Here is a 16,060-nt window from a genome sequence, read left to right as displayed (position 1 = left end):
AATTCAGGAGGTTAGGAATTATATTGAAAGTATGGGCAGCAAAAGTGACCAATGTGAGTATAGCATGTCAGAATTAGAAGCCAGTGCTGCTGCCAGAGACCAGTTTTTCAGAAATACCTAAAAATAGTAAGAACACATGAAAAAGAAATCCAAAAGCTGCTACATAATGCAAAAAACATTAAGATTTTTTGGAATTAGAAGACAGCATTAATAGCATAAAAAGCCTGTTTATAGAAATCATACCATAAAACTCTCCAAATATGGGGAAACAGCCATGATCAAAAAAGAACCTCTGGATGGGATTAGGTGGTGGCAGCCATGGGAGCAGTAGCAGTGCCTGGGCAGCATGCAGCTGACTATGGCCCTGGCCAGAGGTCCCAGGGCAGCACTGCTGCGTAGAGATGGGCAGCAGCTCAGGAGGGAAGGAGGGGCAGTGGGGCTGGCACCCACCCCTCATCAGGAGGTTGGTGGCCCAAAGAAAACTGAAAACCAAGTGTCCAAGCCCATCGAGGTGCAGGGGAAGTTCATGAAGAAGGAGACCTTGCCTCTGTTGTGGAATCTCATGCCTTCATTTATCCCACATGGCCCAGCAATTCCAAGACAAACTGATACCTGTCTTCCAGATTTAAACTCGACTGCTTCTTCAGCTTCTGGAGATGCAGTAGTTTCAAGAAACCAGAGTTTCCTTAGAATTCCAAAGACTACCTCATGAAATAATGGGAAGAGAAAGCAAGATTATCTGCACCTTCTCACCCTGCCAGGAATCCAGCAGATGTCCTGAGGGAGTATGGCTCATCTCAGTCATTTTTTAAAATTTATTTTAAAAATAAAAGAAGGAAAACATATTAACAAACAGACGTCCATTTACAAAATAGCATAAGAACAATACAAGCAATACTGAATTACAGACAAAGGGGTAGGAAATTAACAATGGTTGTTGTATTACATATTGATATCTTCATCTCAGTCATTTTTGACAGAAGTTAATTTTGCTGTTGAAAATGGAGACTCTAGGCCAGGCATGGTAGCACACACCTGTAATCCCAGCACTCGGGAACCTGAGGCAGGAGGATCGTTGTGAGTTCAAGAACAGACTGGGCTACAAAGTGAGCTCAAGGCGAGCCTGAACTGCATAGTGACACCCTGTCTCAAAAAGACAAAAGAAAAGAAAAGAAAAGAAAGGAAAGGAGAAGAGAAGAGAAGAGAAGAGAAGAGAAGAGAAGAGAAGAGAAGAAAAGGAAAGAAGAGACTGCCAGGCATGTGGTGCAGACCTGTAATCCCAGCACTTGGGAGGCTGAGCAAAAAGGATTGCTGTGAGTAAGAGGTTAGCCTGGGCTACATAAGCAAGTTCAAGGCCAGCTTGAACTACACAATAACACCCTGACCGTTTCCCCATACTATTATTCAGATAAATCTTTGATGATCAGAAAAGGTGGGCAGTTGAAGACCATGTGCATGAAGACTACAGATATTTTGAGTTCAACAGTGGTCTCTTCCAAAGAATGCCGCAGAATCGAGGGAGGCATGTCTCCAGTACTGGGAAAGCTGCTGCTATATCTTCAGGAAACTTAACTAACGGTGGGTCTGAAGATTTGCCCCTTCCTCCCACCTTATCTGTGAACTGGACAATGAGAGGGGTAATATATTACATAGACCATAATACAAACACAACTCACTGGAGTCATCCTCTTTAATGAGAGACACTTTCTCCTGGATGGCAATGAGTTGAGTCTTCAGAATTTGGAAAATATTATGTAGATCACACAAATAAAAAGGCTCATTACAGGCATCCCTGTGCTCCTAGTGTAGCTTGGCATGCCCAAACTCCTCCCATTACATACCAGCCACAGCAGACTGAAAGAAATCAGTCCCTTTGATACCTGCAAATCCTTACCATACTACAGAAATTCTGGACTGGCTTCAAAGTTATGCTCAAGCCCCTGTGAAATATGACCACATTCTGAAGTGGGAACTCTTTCAGCCGGCTGACCTGAATACATACCAGGGAACGCTAATGCTGTTTTTCATGAAAGAACTGGAACAGATTATTAAAATGTATGAAGCCTCCAGACAGGCTCTTCTCACTGTGCTGGAAAATCACACACAGACACAGCAGTGGTAGGCCAAGCAAGATGGCAAGAATTTTTAAGTTAACTTTTCAAAAGAAATTTTAAGAATTTTAATTTTATAAGACCTTTAAAATATTTTCACAGGTTTGTCCAGAGTCAGTGGAGGAGCAGCTGATGAACAAGGACTTGGAGAACAACAGAGTACCGAAGCCTGACGACTCAGAGGTCAAGCTGACTGGAGAGGCAGGAGCCGTTCGGGAACCAGAAACTAGGAGGACCTTGCGCAGCACCCGGGGAGACACCCTGGAGGCCATTCTTTCCCTAACTGTACAGGCTGCGGTGGAGGACTGAGTGGAGCTCCAGAGAGGTCTGCACCAAGACTTCATGGGTTACATGGGTGCCCAATATTCAGATTTTGAAGAATTGCCTTCATGGAGAAGGTGCGTGTCTAGGTTACCTGCCTGGGACACTTCGCACTTGATGGTGCTGAGACTGACTAGTGGGCCGAGGACTTCATCCACATGTTCCTGCTGCCTGTGCTGATGGCTGGGGAGAGGACACTAGGTGGTTGTGGGATCCCAGTGCACTGGGAGGCTGGAGAGAACACCCCTCTGCTTTCTTAGACAAGAGGCATTGATAAAGCATACTTGCCTAGATCCCAGTTCAGAAGAGGGACAAACTATTCTTAAGATAAGTTTATTACTCAGTCAGCCCCAGATAGTAGAAAAAAGCTACAAAAAATGGCTTTTGCCCCAGATAGCTCACTTGAGATATTAAAAAGGATTGCTTCCTCAGTATTTTATAGCCATGAGAAAGAGGAGGCCAAGGAGAGAAAACAAAGAGACCGAGAAAAAACAGCTGCCTTTGTTGCAGCACTAAGAGAAACAGACCCTAAGTCTGATTCTCGGGGTCCCAAGAAGAATTTGATGACTGCATTCATCTGCTGCCACTGTCAAAAGCCAGGCCACCTCAAGAGGGACTGCCCTAAGAAGCCCTCTGGGCCATGTCCTGAATGCAAAGGTGACCACTAGAGGTCGGACTGCCCTCTGAAGTGGAGGCCCCAGAGCTCAGACCCCTCCTACCAGCTGGTCCAACAGGAATGAGGGGTCCTGGGGCATACTCTGTCTTCTCCCTCTGGCCAGACCATTATCTTCAAGGAGGAGGCCCACATAATCATGACTATAGAGGAAAAAGTAAACAGCCTATTGCTAGACACTGGTGCTAGTCTCTCGATCTTTCTTTTCAATCCTGGCCTTCCTTCCAGCTGTCACACCTCAGTGAAAGGAGTCACTGGTGAGGAGATAACCCGCTATTTTTCACAACCCTTCGGCTATAACTACTTGTTAGATCTTTCTTGCACATCTTTGTTTTCCTGAGAAACCACTTTGAAGATACCAACATGTATTACCGCAGCCACTGATAATTTCCTACCAATCTGTCCATAACTCTGTAATGTTTCTGTTGTTCCTATGCTATTTCATAAATGGATGTATGTTTATTAGTATGTGTTTTTAAAAACAACCATTGAGAATAGTCAATGATTACTTAATTGATCACTCATGTATAGCTCTATTTGTTTTCCCTAGAAACCACTTTGAAGAAACCAAAACATAGTACAACAATTGATAATTTCCTACCATTTTTGTCTGTAACTCAGTATTATTTGTCTATTTGTTTTCCTGAGAAACTATCTTGAAGATACCAGTAGGTAAAATAACAACCACTGATAATGTCCTACCACTTTGTCTGTAATTCAGTAAATCCCCCTATTACTATGTTATCCTTCTTTTACTCTTTTAAATAAATAAAAAATAAATTAAAATAAAATATCTTCACAGGTTTAAAAAATGTAGATAAGTATTTTAGTTAACAAAGGTAGCTTATTTTTCAGAAATTATAAAATTCTAATTTTACACGTATTTTGTCATTAGAAAATTTCTTTTACTACAAAATAAAAATGAATCTATCATTTTAAGAGCCAACATTGCTCTGTATTAGGCCAAATGTATTAGGAAACTGCTTTGAATATTTTTAATGGGGAAAAATGCAGCAAGAAAATGGCATAACCATTTATTAAATAGGAAATAGTTGCTTGGTAACTTCTTACAGCAGGAGTATCTTTCTTTTAAAAAAAAATCCATCTAGTATTTTTGAAAAGATGTTCACTGCATTAATGTGGAATGTTATTTGGAATGGGATGGTTTGTACATTATCATGACATACTTCAAAATACAGAATAGGATTTGGAGCCTTTATTGCAATAAATTTCTGTATGTGATGTATGTGGCGACCCCTTTTCCCTACCAAATGTAATGAACCCTTTTGAAGCAAGTTGAGATAATCTTTCAGGAATAAATCTCAGCGTAAGGCCATACCCTGGGTGGGGAAGCTGTGTGCAGCTCTCACTGTTGATGGCATTCCTTCGTTACTCTCAGCCAGGGCTCTGACTGCCAGTAGCACAGCTCCAATGAGACAGCGCAGGGTTCCCGGCAGCACAGCACACCACCTTTCCACAGACTGGGCTAAGGTGCCAAATGTGATGATAGGAATTCCATGAGAAATCTTCACCATTAAGTAAATGTTAAGTTACTTTTTTATCTTCTAAGTGTTTTGCCATAAATCTTTAGAACCATGTTATTTTCTTCTCAGTTTTTTCCCTTTCATGTTAATAATAAAATGTTCATAATTAACACAGTATACTTGATTACAAAAATATAATACTTCTAGCCTGTAAATCTCTAAAATTCTATTAATTTCATATCTTTTCAGTTACATTTACCTGAGTTGTAAAAATATGTAAATATGTTTTTAGTTTTGGTAGTCTTTCAAAATATAAAGCACTCCCAGTTAGACATAAGTGGATTTGAAACATTGATAAAATGTTGTTTGATTCTATATAACAATTTTAAACAAATTCAGTAGCACAGCTGGATACAAAGTTAACACTCAAAAAACAATAGCATTCCTGTACACAAGCAACACACTGGGAGAGAAATTAGGGAAACCACACCTTTCACAACAGCATCTAAAAAGATGAAATGCTTAGGAATCAATCTAACAAAAGAAGTAAAAGATCTACACAGTAAAAATTATAGTGCTCTGAAAAAAGAGATCGAAGAGGATATCAGAAAATGGAAAGATATTTCTTGCTCTTGGATAGGAAGAACCAACATTATGAAAATGGCTATACTCCCAAAATTGTACAGATTCAATGCAATCCCAATTAAAATACCATTAGTATACCTCACAGATCTAGAGAAAACATTCCTAAACTTCATCTGGAACCAGAAGAGGCCTAGAACAGCAAAAGCAATCTTGGGAAACAAAGGAAAGGCAGGAGGCATCACAATTCCTGACTTAAAATTATATTACAAAGCTACTGCGATAAAATTAGCATGGTGCTGGCACAAAAACAGAACTGAAGATCAAATGGAAGAGATTAGAAGATACAGATACAACTATAAATACTCAGCCACCTTATCTTCCACAAAGGGGCCAAACATGTTCAATGGAAGGAAGATAGCCTCTTTAATAAATGATGCTGGAAGAACTGGCATTCCACATGCTGAAGACTAAAATGAGATCCATGTCTTTCACCATGCACTAAACTAAAGTGAAAATGGATCAAAGGTCTAAATATTAAAATAGAAACACTAAATGTATTGGAGGAGAAATTAGGTAAAAATCTTGAAGACATAGGGGTAGGCAGAGAGTTCATGAACAAAAACCCAACTGCATGGGAAATACTTCAAAGAATCAACAACTAGGATCTCAGTTATTGAAAAGTTTTTGCACATCTAAAGAAATCACCAATAAAGTAAAAAGAAAACCCACAAATTGGAAAAAATTTTAGCCAACTGCACCTCAGACAAAGGATTTCTATATAGGACATATAAAGAATTAAAAAAAAATCAGGCCCCCCAAATTCAAAGACCCAATCCAAAAATGGGCATGTGAGATGAATACATGCTTCTCAAATGAAGAGATACTAATGGCAAATAAATACATGAAAAAATGTTCAACGGCATTAGTCCCTCGAGAAATGCAAATTGAAACAACACTGAAATTCCATCTCATCCCAGAAAGAATGGCTCTCATCAAGAAATCAACCAATAACAAATGCTGGAGAGGCTGTGGGGAGAAAGGAACCCTACTCCACTGCTGGTGGAGTGCAGACTGGTGAAACCACTGTGGAAATCAGTTTGGAGATTCCTCATAAAACTAGGATTGGAAGTCCCATTTAACCCAGCTATTCCCCTTTTGGGTAATTTCTCAGAAGAATTAAAGACATCATACCACAGTGATTTATTTGTACCCATGTTTATAGCAGCACAATTTGTTATAGCTAAACCTTGGAAATAACCCAGATGCCTATCCACTGAGGAATGTATAAAAAAAGATGTGGTATTTCTATACAATGGAGTATTACTCAGCTATAAAAAAAAAAAAGATAAACTTGAGGCTTTTGTAGGTAAATGGATGCAACTAAAGACCATACTCATAAGTGAAATAAATCGAACCCACATGTGTAAACATCATATTGTCTCCTTGGTGTAGGAACCTGAAAGACTAGGTAAAACTCAAAACATACAATAGATGATAGGAAAGGGAAAGAATTGCTCAAAGGAATGACTGGGATGAGGGAAAGAAGAAAAAAGAAGGAACGCAAAATATAAATATATATATGAATAGCTGCAATAACTGTATTGCTGATGTCTGATGGTATGTTAAAACGAACAGTCGATGCTTACAATTTTTTGTGTTCTGGTAGATTTTGCATGCTTATGTCTGGTAATCTGAGCACCTGATTTGAAGGTAACAATATGCAATGGAATTACAATGGTGAATTCCTACCATCTTGTCTAGTGAAACTCTGTATTATCTCCAATGTTTTATCTAATAATCATTTCCTTATTTTCTTTAATGATTTGAGCAATCTCCCATTCTTACATCTGGTAACCAGAGCAACATAGTTGAGGATAGTGATATGTAATGTAACAACCACTGTTAAATCGTATTTTGTCTTGAAATCCTGTATCACTTTAAAAGTGCTTTTTTGTTTGTTTGTTTGTTTTGTTTTGTTTTGTTTTTTTTCCGGTACCAGGAATCGAACTCACAACCTCGCGCTTGCCAGGCAGGCGCTGTGCTGCTGAGCTAAATTCCCAGCCCCTACTTTAAATGTTCTTGCTTTGATTTGTTTATGTTTGTGATACTGGTATGCTGCTACTGTTCTATTTTTTGTTTGTTTCTCATTCACTACTCTCTTTAAAATAAAAAATTTATTAAATATATTTTTGTGGAAACTAAAAAAAAAAAAAACAAAAAAAAAAACACCTCTCCACAACGCATCCAGTCAAAATCTCTAAAGTCTAACAAAGGAACAGAAACTTAAACGCTCTGAAAGAAAAGGAATGAATCACTTATAAAGGTAAACCCATTAGAATTAAAGCAGATTTCTCAACACAAACATTAAAGGCCAGGACAGCATGAATGAAGTATGTAAATCCCTAAAAGAAAACAATTTCCAACTCAGACTTATATAACCTGTAAAACCTTATTTCAAAATTTAAGGAGAAATAAGATCGTCCCATGACAAAGAGCACCTTACGAAATTCATGACCACCAAACCAGCACTGCAAAAAAATTCTCAAGGACAATGAAGAGACAATGAAGAAGCCAACAATGCCAAACAGCCTAATAGAAAGAATACACCAGGCAGGGTGAGCTGTTAAGCATAAAGTGGGAGGGCTGGGGACACAGCTCAGAGGCACAGCACCTGCTTGGCAAGGTCCTGAGTTGAATTCCCTGTACATAAAAAAAGGAAAGCATAAAGGGAGAAAAAAGGAAATCAGCAACAGGAAAATAATTCAATGACAGGAATAAGTCAATATCTTTCAGTAATAACTCTCAATATGAGTGGTTTAAATTCCCCAATCAAAAAACACACATTGGCCAGGGATGTAGCTCAGCAGCATAAGCGTTTGCCTGGCAAGCCTGAGGTCATGTGTTCGATTCCCAGTACTAAAAACAAAACAAAACAAAAACACACAGATTGGGAGCTGGGGATTTAGCTCAGCGGCACAGCACCTGCCTGGCAAGTGCAAGGTCGTGAGTTCGATTCCTGGTACCAGAAAAAAAAAACAAAAAAGCAAACAAACAATCAAATGCAGAACATAGATAACTGCACATGTGCTACACAGGGAAGCATACAAGAATATAAATATGTGATAACTATCAGGGGCTAGTCAAGCTCCCAATCTTAGAGGTAAGCATATGGAAAAGGGTTAAATAAAGACAAAATGCAATATAGTTTGTGGGAAGTCCAGAACTCTCTTGAAGCTAAGACAAAGACTTCTTTGGACTGTCCACATTTATTAGGTCCTTAACAATTCAGGAGGGTGCCGGAAGGGGAGAACACATCTGAGGCAAAAGCCTCAGGCCTTGAGAAGTTAGAACAAAGATGTTCAAAGCAGTAAATCTTGCTAACTGAGAGAACTGCTAATGCCACTAGGAATGACATCTGACAGGGGCCCAGGTGTCCAGGCAGTTCAATTGCTCAATGACCAGCCCCAACATATGGGTGATGGTCCATTAGATTGCCTCTTAACACCACAGCCAGTTCAGTTCATTTACATATCTGACCCACAGAACAGGGTCCTAAGCTGGTAAAAGGGGCCTTAATCCTTCTGACATTAAAACCTATGCCCCCAGGAATCCATTATCAATAGACCTGAGATTGGCCCACAGACCTGACAGTGGAAAATTGAGTGTTCCTCTTAAAGCCCTGGGGGAAAGGACTAAGACATGCTACCAAAAAACCACCGCCCACCTTTGAAGGGATGGGGTGTGGGGAGCCATGACAGATTCCCTCAAAGGTCAAGATGTCTAAGGACACCTGAGGATGTGACCTCATCGTCTAGTGCAGTGCAAGCAAGATAGACAGATATAACCTTCACTTTACATAAACAACTACACATGTGCTACAGGGGTAAACATACAAAAATATAAATACATGATAACAACATATATAAAGACTAGACAATAAAGATGCAGCCTGCTCACTGTTTGCTGCCTGCTACTTGCTGTTCTTGCTAATGTCTGCCTCTGTATGCTTTCTTTAGAAACCTCACTCACAAATTTACCCCTTCAGCTCTTTGGCCCCGACAACACCCAATGCCTCCTCCCGAGGAGGAGGCCCGGTATGGTCTGGGTTGGGTTATTTATGTACTCTTGAGGTTCTCCACACAGATGATCTAGGGTATTCACTCTCTGAGCTATTTACTATTTACCTAGAGTCTTGCAGGTCACCCATTAGTGAGCCAAACAGAAACTGTCTCTATCAACGAGGCTAAAATGCAAACTTCTGCATGTGTTTGAAGTTTACGGCTATGGTCCCCAATCAATAGTGCTGCTTCTTTCAGAGTGAAAGCCTTTGGAATTTGTGGATTACTGTATTAGAAGAACAACATACAGACTTATAGCATCATTAAGATTCTTAGGAATTATAGGGTGATGATCCTAGAAGAAACATAGATTTAGGGGTGAAAAGGTGTTATATCCTTGGGAAACTCTGATGTCTTGAAACTGAAATTTTCTCAAAATTAAAATTAATTTTAAATTAATTTTCCAGGCTGGAGATATAGCTCATTGGCACAGTGCCTGCCTGGCAAGCACAAGATCCTGAGTTCAATTCCCAGTACCAAAAAAAAATTACAATTTTCTTATCCCTTTTTACCTACCTACATCTCTTCTATCCTACCTCAGCAAGAGGATGTACGCAGAGCTTGGAACCCTCAGGTGTCAATGCTGCCCCACCGCAGCCCTAGAGTTATAGAGAAGATGACACCTCCAGGCAAGAGTTGCCCAAAATGGTCCCCCTTAGCCCCTTCTCCAGGAGTGGCTCCCATTTTCCAGGATATGCTTTTCTCTTTTAAACAAGGGTTCTGTGGAGCTCAGCTGGCCTCTAACCTGTGATCTTCCTGTCTCTACCTCCCAAATGCTGGGATTACAAACCCGCACCACCACACCCAGCAGATTTCTCTAATTACGGCCACAAGTCAGAACAAAGGCTGACCTGAACATCCCAAGTTGTGGCAACCCACGCGTTTCACTCGATTTATCCTTAGTGATGTCTCTCTGGGGGCTGACAGCCTCCTCCTTTCCTACTCCTTGCACCCAGCCAGTGCATAAAGCCTCACTGGTTCTGTGGCTTTGGCTCTGGCAGCCTCCTCTCTGGCCTCTCAGTCTCCAGCCTCTACCTCTTTCTCCATCCAGCTTAGACCCCTCCAAGCTCTCTCATTCTCCCTATTCGGTACCGGTGCCTCTGTCCAGAGGGAGGCACTTTCAGTTCCTGCACACATCTTGCCCCTCCATCACCTACGTCATACTCGCTACAGCTTGGTCACGTTTCCTTCAGGACCCAGGTTAAGCACCGCAGGGTGCCCACTGCTATGACAAAATTGTGTGGTCAAAGCCATGAGTGTTTCTGCCTCCGGGAGAAGCCGAAGGTGTCAAGGAGCAGAGTCCAGCCTGCCTCACCCACTCTGTATCCCCAGCCTTGCGGTCTGGCACATAGATTCTCACTGCACAAAGTCACTTTAGAAAGTCTGCTGGGGACAAGGCTGTGACGTGAAGGAATCAAGCGTGAGTCCAAAGGACCAGCCACTACTACCACTACCTGTGCAGAGAGCGGACGCATGGCCTTGCAGGTCTCCCTGAACCTGGGAGACCTCGAGCCTCCAGCAGCCTCTCGCTGTGGATGGTCTCTGGCCTGCTCTCCTACTTCTTCCTGCCCCTCCCAGCTCAGTGGCAGTCTCCTGCACACCCTGGCGGGCTTCCAGGCCTCCAAGAAAGCCGCTGCCTCTGCCACACGATTAAATCCACCACCACTGCTGCTGCGAAATGCAATTACAGCAAACAACAGCCGCTGCCTCACTTGAGCCTCGCCATCCACACCTGGAACTAATTAACTTAATTAGCCTTTAATGAGCTACACTGGTCGGAAGGCCTATTTTTACTTAATTATCCCCTGATGTGCTTGGCTTGGAGACGCGTGGAACCTGGAGCATAGTTTGGCAATAGTAAGGGGCTGGGGATATAGCTCAGTGGCATAAGCGCCTGCCTGACAAGCACAAGGTAGTGAGTTCGATCCCTGGTAACGCAAAGAAAAGAAAGACATGTAAGGGCAAAAGTAGCGGCAGCCACCTCTTCCCCCTGTTGAAGGGACACCCAGGCGTGACACCTGTCTGCCAGGAGTAAGCTCCAGGGACCTGAGGTCCCGAATGTGGGAGGCGACGCAGGCGCCACAGGCTACCCCTGCAGAAACAACAGCCCCACCTCCACCCCAGTCCCGTCTTCTGGCTGCCCTGCCTGAGCTGTGCCGAAGCCACACTGGGTTCTACTAAGGGTGTAATAGGCATGAGCTGGCCAGCTTTTGTGTTCTCCAGAGGGACAGCAGAGACTTGCTCCTCCCAGTCCTACAGTGGGAAGGCCAGGCCCAGCGAGGTGGCACACAGCTGAGTGGTGGCAATGGAGGGCAAGGACTCGAGACACTCTGAAGGAGCATTTTAAGCAATGGTGAAGTCCTTTCAGGTTGGGGTCTAGCCTCTCCCACACAGAACCAGGGAGTAGGTGGAGGATCACCTAGGGTAGGACTGGGCAGATATGAGGGCTCATATCACTGGCTCACTTGAATATCTAGATTCCTTAGAGTAGATGGGGGACCTTGGTCTTAATATAGGGACACTACATCTCTGTGCTTAAAAGGAAGGAGATCCCTCCCTGTAAAGCTGTCTTCTCTCTGGAACCCCAGACCTCAATCTGACAATGACTTCCTGAGCATCTCCAGCCCCGTCCAGCCCCAGGTGTCCCGGTCCTGACATAAACAACTCAGGAACCTCAGTTTCCCAGTCACCAGACTGCTGTTCCTAGCATCTCCCTCTTGTGGAAATGATTGCACCATTTGCTCATGTGCTCCAGTCAGAACTGAAGAGCCACCTTGACAATCCTTCCTCACACACCACAGCCCACCCATCAGGTGTGCCTTTAGTCCTACCTCTAAATAGCATCTCAAATGCCAGCCCTCCACACCTTCCAGTGAACACCCAGTCCTCAACATCCTCCTATGACTTCCATAGCATCCAGAATAAAGACCACAGGCTTTAGTCCAACTTACTTTCTCTTCTCCTTACTCACATAGGCTGCCTTTGGTGCTTCAAAGGCCTCAGGGCCTTTGCACTGGCTGTGGCTCCTCCCCATGACCCCTGGATCCTTCATTCTTGGCTTACATGTCACTGAAGTCTCTTCTGGCACCACTACCAGACATGTAAGGGCAAAAGTAGCGGCAGCCACCTCTTCCCCCTGTTGAAGGGACACCCAGGCGTGACACCTGTCTGCCAGGAGTAAGCTCCAGGGACCTGAGGTCCCGAATGTGGGAGGCGACGCAGGCGCCACAGGCTACCCCTGCAGAAACAACAGCCCCACCTCCACCCCAGTCCCGTCTTCTGGCTGCATATCACCCTATTAGAATCTTTGCACAATACCAGTTAGCATATGACAATATTCTTGTTTTCCTTCCTTCTCCTGGATATAGAACATGCTCCATGACTAGAAAGCCATATGCCTGACACATAGTAAGGACCTTTTTTCAGTACTGGGAATAGAATCCAGGGTCTTCTCAGTAAGCTACACCCCCAGCTCTTATTTTTATCTTGAGCCAAGGTTCTCACTAAGTTGCTCAACTTGAGCTCCCTTACTTTTGATTCTCCTGCCTCCTACAGTGCTGGGAGTACAGGATTGCACCACCACAGCTGGTTCAAAGGAACTTTTTGATGAATGGATGTGAGGACATGTCTTAACCTTCCCACAAATGGCCAAAGTCCCCAAACCCTTCCTCAGACTCCCCAGAGCCCACCCAGACACCTCACATCTGAGCCTGGCATCCCTAGACCCTACACTCTGGCCTCCTGGTCTCTGCTAGCACCAGTCCCACCACCTCTAGTGCCCTTTTCCCATCCTCTGTGAGCTGAAACCCTTGCTTCCTTGGGCTCTGCAGGTTCTGTTCCCTTGATCAGTAAGGGAGGGGGTCTGAACCTCTGCCTGTTGGTACCTGTGAGCTTGGTGTGGCCCTCACTTCTCAGTAGGCACTAATCTGTCTACTCTTTGGGCCTCGGTCTGTCTAGACCCTGAGCCTCTGAAGGCAGCGACCTTAGGACCCTTAGCCTGTGCCTGACTCACTATGCCTGCCCTAGTAAGCAAGGCCAAGATGGCTAATTCCTAGTCAGGAATTAGCAAATATTTGCAGAGGGAAGTAGGTCGTTTATGGTGTCCCCTAGTGTGGGATCTCTCTCAGAGCCGAGGACGGGGCCAGGGCTGAATACAGACAGAGGACACCCAGCCTAAAGTACAGGCTACCTCCGGCTCTGTCCAGCCCACCTCTTAACCCTAGTACAGTCAAGCCAGGGCCTCTCAGTGGCCAGCATTCTACACAGGGAACATGGTCATACCGTTCATTCCTGGCCTCACCCTCCCCGCCTCTGCAGGTCCTCGCTTCCTGGGCATGAAAAGGTTCAGGGCATCCCCCACAACCCCAGCACTGGAGAGGCTGAGGCAGGGAGATCCTCTTGAGTTTGAGGCCAGCCTGGGCTACATAGTGAGAGCCAGTCTCAAAAAAAAAAGGAGAAAAATGAAAAGAAAAGGACTTTTTATTGAGGTAGAAAACTCGAAGGGAAACCAGGCCAGACTGGCTGGGGGCTCAGGGCCTCCTGGCCCTCTGACCAGAGCTGCGTGTGGACCTTCTATTCTGGCAGCCTGGTCCCTGCAGGGCCCTTCATCTTCCTGCCTCACAGATGATGTCCCTGCCTTAACAAAAATCTGACAAAGTGGGTGATGTCTTGATTTCATTGTGTTACTATCGGCAAACATGTTTGTCTGCCACCCCCTCCTACTCAGAACAACAGTTCTGAGTGACAACTCCCACTGCCTCAGGCAGGGCCTTGAGTCTCCTGTCGAGGAGCCCTGGGCTCTGAGGGCCTTCGCAGACCTCCAGCTCAGTGGCAACACCCAGCTCTCATCCCAGCCTCTCCCTGGATGGCCAAGGCAGCCTTGCAGATGCCTTGTGGGACAGAGCTGCTGACCTCCAAGGACCAAGGCGAGGGGCTTGGACTTGGAACCGCCTTTCACTGGATCTTGCTTGCTGCCTCAGTTTTCCCACCTAAGAGGTAAAGATATTGGTGCTATTTAGCAGGATGGTATAGGAGCCCATGAGCTTGAAGCATAAAGTGCCCTGTATACCCAGCACTGATGACTTCATCTGAGTTGTTGTAGAGGCAGAAGCAGGGAGCTGTGGAATTTAAAACACTAAATTAGCCAGCATGGAAGTGTATGTACTCCGGAAGGCTGAGGCAGGAGGATTGCAAATGTGAGCCAAACCTGGGTAACTTAGCAAAAAGAAAAGTAAAGTAAAATACTTTTAAAAGTAAAGTAAATAAATAAAAAGGGATGGGGATGTAGCTCATTACAAAGACCCTGGATTCATGCCTCAGTACATACATATATATAAATTTTTAAAAAGGGCTAAGATGTAGCTCAGTTTGAAGGCCCTGAGTTCAATTCCTAGTACTGAAAAAAAAAATCACCCACACACCAAACTAGCCTCTGAGAAGACCTGGAGTTTCAGCACTATGGGGTGGGAGTGAGGCCCGTTCCCTGGCCTCCCTCAAAAGCTGTGAGGTTCCCCAAAGGGAGGGTTGTGGAGTTTTAGGCAGTCAGTGCCCTGCCTCCTTGCCTCACAGAAGGTGGAAGAGAGGCTGAGGGCACCAGGAACTAAGGACCCCTCAGTGCCTGCAAAGACAGCCCTGCTCCCTGGAGAAAGGACCCCATGGGCAGGAGAGGCTAGGGGGTCAACCTGCCTGGGTTTGGGGCATCCCCAGTCATGCCAGGCTGCCTCTTAGGATCAGTACTGCCATGATTTCCTCTACCACCTTCCTTGCCCTGAGCCTCAGTTTCCTCACTAATCCAGTAAGGATAAGAGTAATCATTCCAGTCCTGCCCGTCTATGGCTGTCAGGGCCACCATGAAGGACCAACAGACTAGTGGGTATGAAATAGTGGCTCTTGAGGCAGCAAAGCCCTAAAGAGAGATGAGACATCCTGCTAGCAGTGGCATTTGTGGCAGCCACTCCAGTCAAGCCACAGCCCCTGCCCTCGGATTGGGGTCAGGGGATCACATGCACTGGGATGATGACCCCATTGGCCCTAAAAGCTGCCTTTTGGCCCTGGTCCCTCTTCTGTCCTAGGCTACCAGCTGCCTGCAGTCACCTCGCACACGTAGCTGCCCACCACCCACCTCCCTCTGAGCGGAGGCAGCTGCCATCGCCTCCATGCTGGAACCAAAATTGAATGAGCATTTTCACAATGTCGCCTCCCGCTGACAACTCCTAATTGCATGTTGAAGCCATGTGATGGAGCCCAAGTTACACTAATTATGTCATTACCCTAATTAAGTAAATACTGCATGTGCTAATTGGCTAAGATCTCCTGCGGGGGGGGGGGGGGGGGGATGAGCACTGGGAGGGACGCGGTTCCCCTGGGCCTTTGTATGGTGGGCTGCAGGTGACACACATACATGGGTGCCTCCCTCTCTGGGGGTACCCAGTGGGGTTTGGCTGGGCCACTACCCTAGACAGGAGAGAAAGCAGAAGCACTGACCAAGCAGAGATCGCAATTGGAGGCCCATCTGGGCCCCAACAGGCTGCTGGTCTTGACCAGGCCCTTTCCTTGATTAATGGAGCCTCCTTTCTGTCCACCACCTCAGCCAGCCCTGGACCCAGGGGATTTCAGACATTCTGGGCTCAGGGGCCTCCAAGGACCACTACCAGTTACCTGCCCCGCTGTGGGTCAGCAGGAAGGAGAGAGGTCAATGACAGAACAAATGCCCAGTTCCTAGGGATAATACTGCTGTTAACTAGCAGGACTGGAATTCCCAGGCAGGTA

The 16,060-nt window shown here is 44.9% G+C and overlaps 1 pseudogene; it reads left to right on the top strand.

Moving 5' to 3' along the window:
* Nucleotides 1–346: 346 nt before the first annotated feature.
* On the top strand, nucleotides 347–2,149 carry LOC102011145 (annotated as a pseudogene).
* The last annotated feature ends 13,911 nt before the right edge of the window (nucleotides 2,150–16,060 follow it).

Source organism: Chinchilla lanigera, unplaced genomic scaffold (genome assembly GCF_000276665.1).
Source record: "Chinchilla lanigera isolate Chin_1 unplaced genomic scaffold, ChiLan1.0 scaffold00131, whole genome shotgun sequence".
In the NCBI taxonomy this organism is placed as follows: Eukaryota; Metazoa; Chordata; class Mammalia; order Rodentia; family Chinchillidae; genus Chinchilla; species Chinchilla lanigera.
This window is presented reverse-complemented; position numbering and strand designations above follow the sequence as displayed.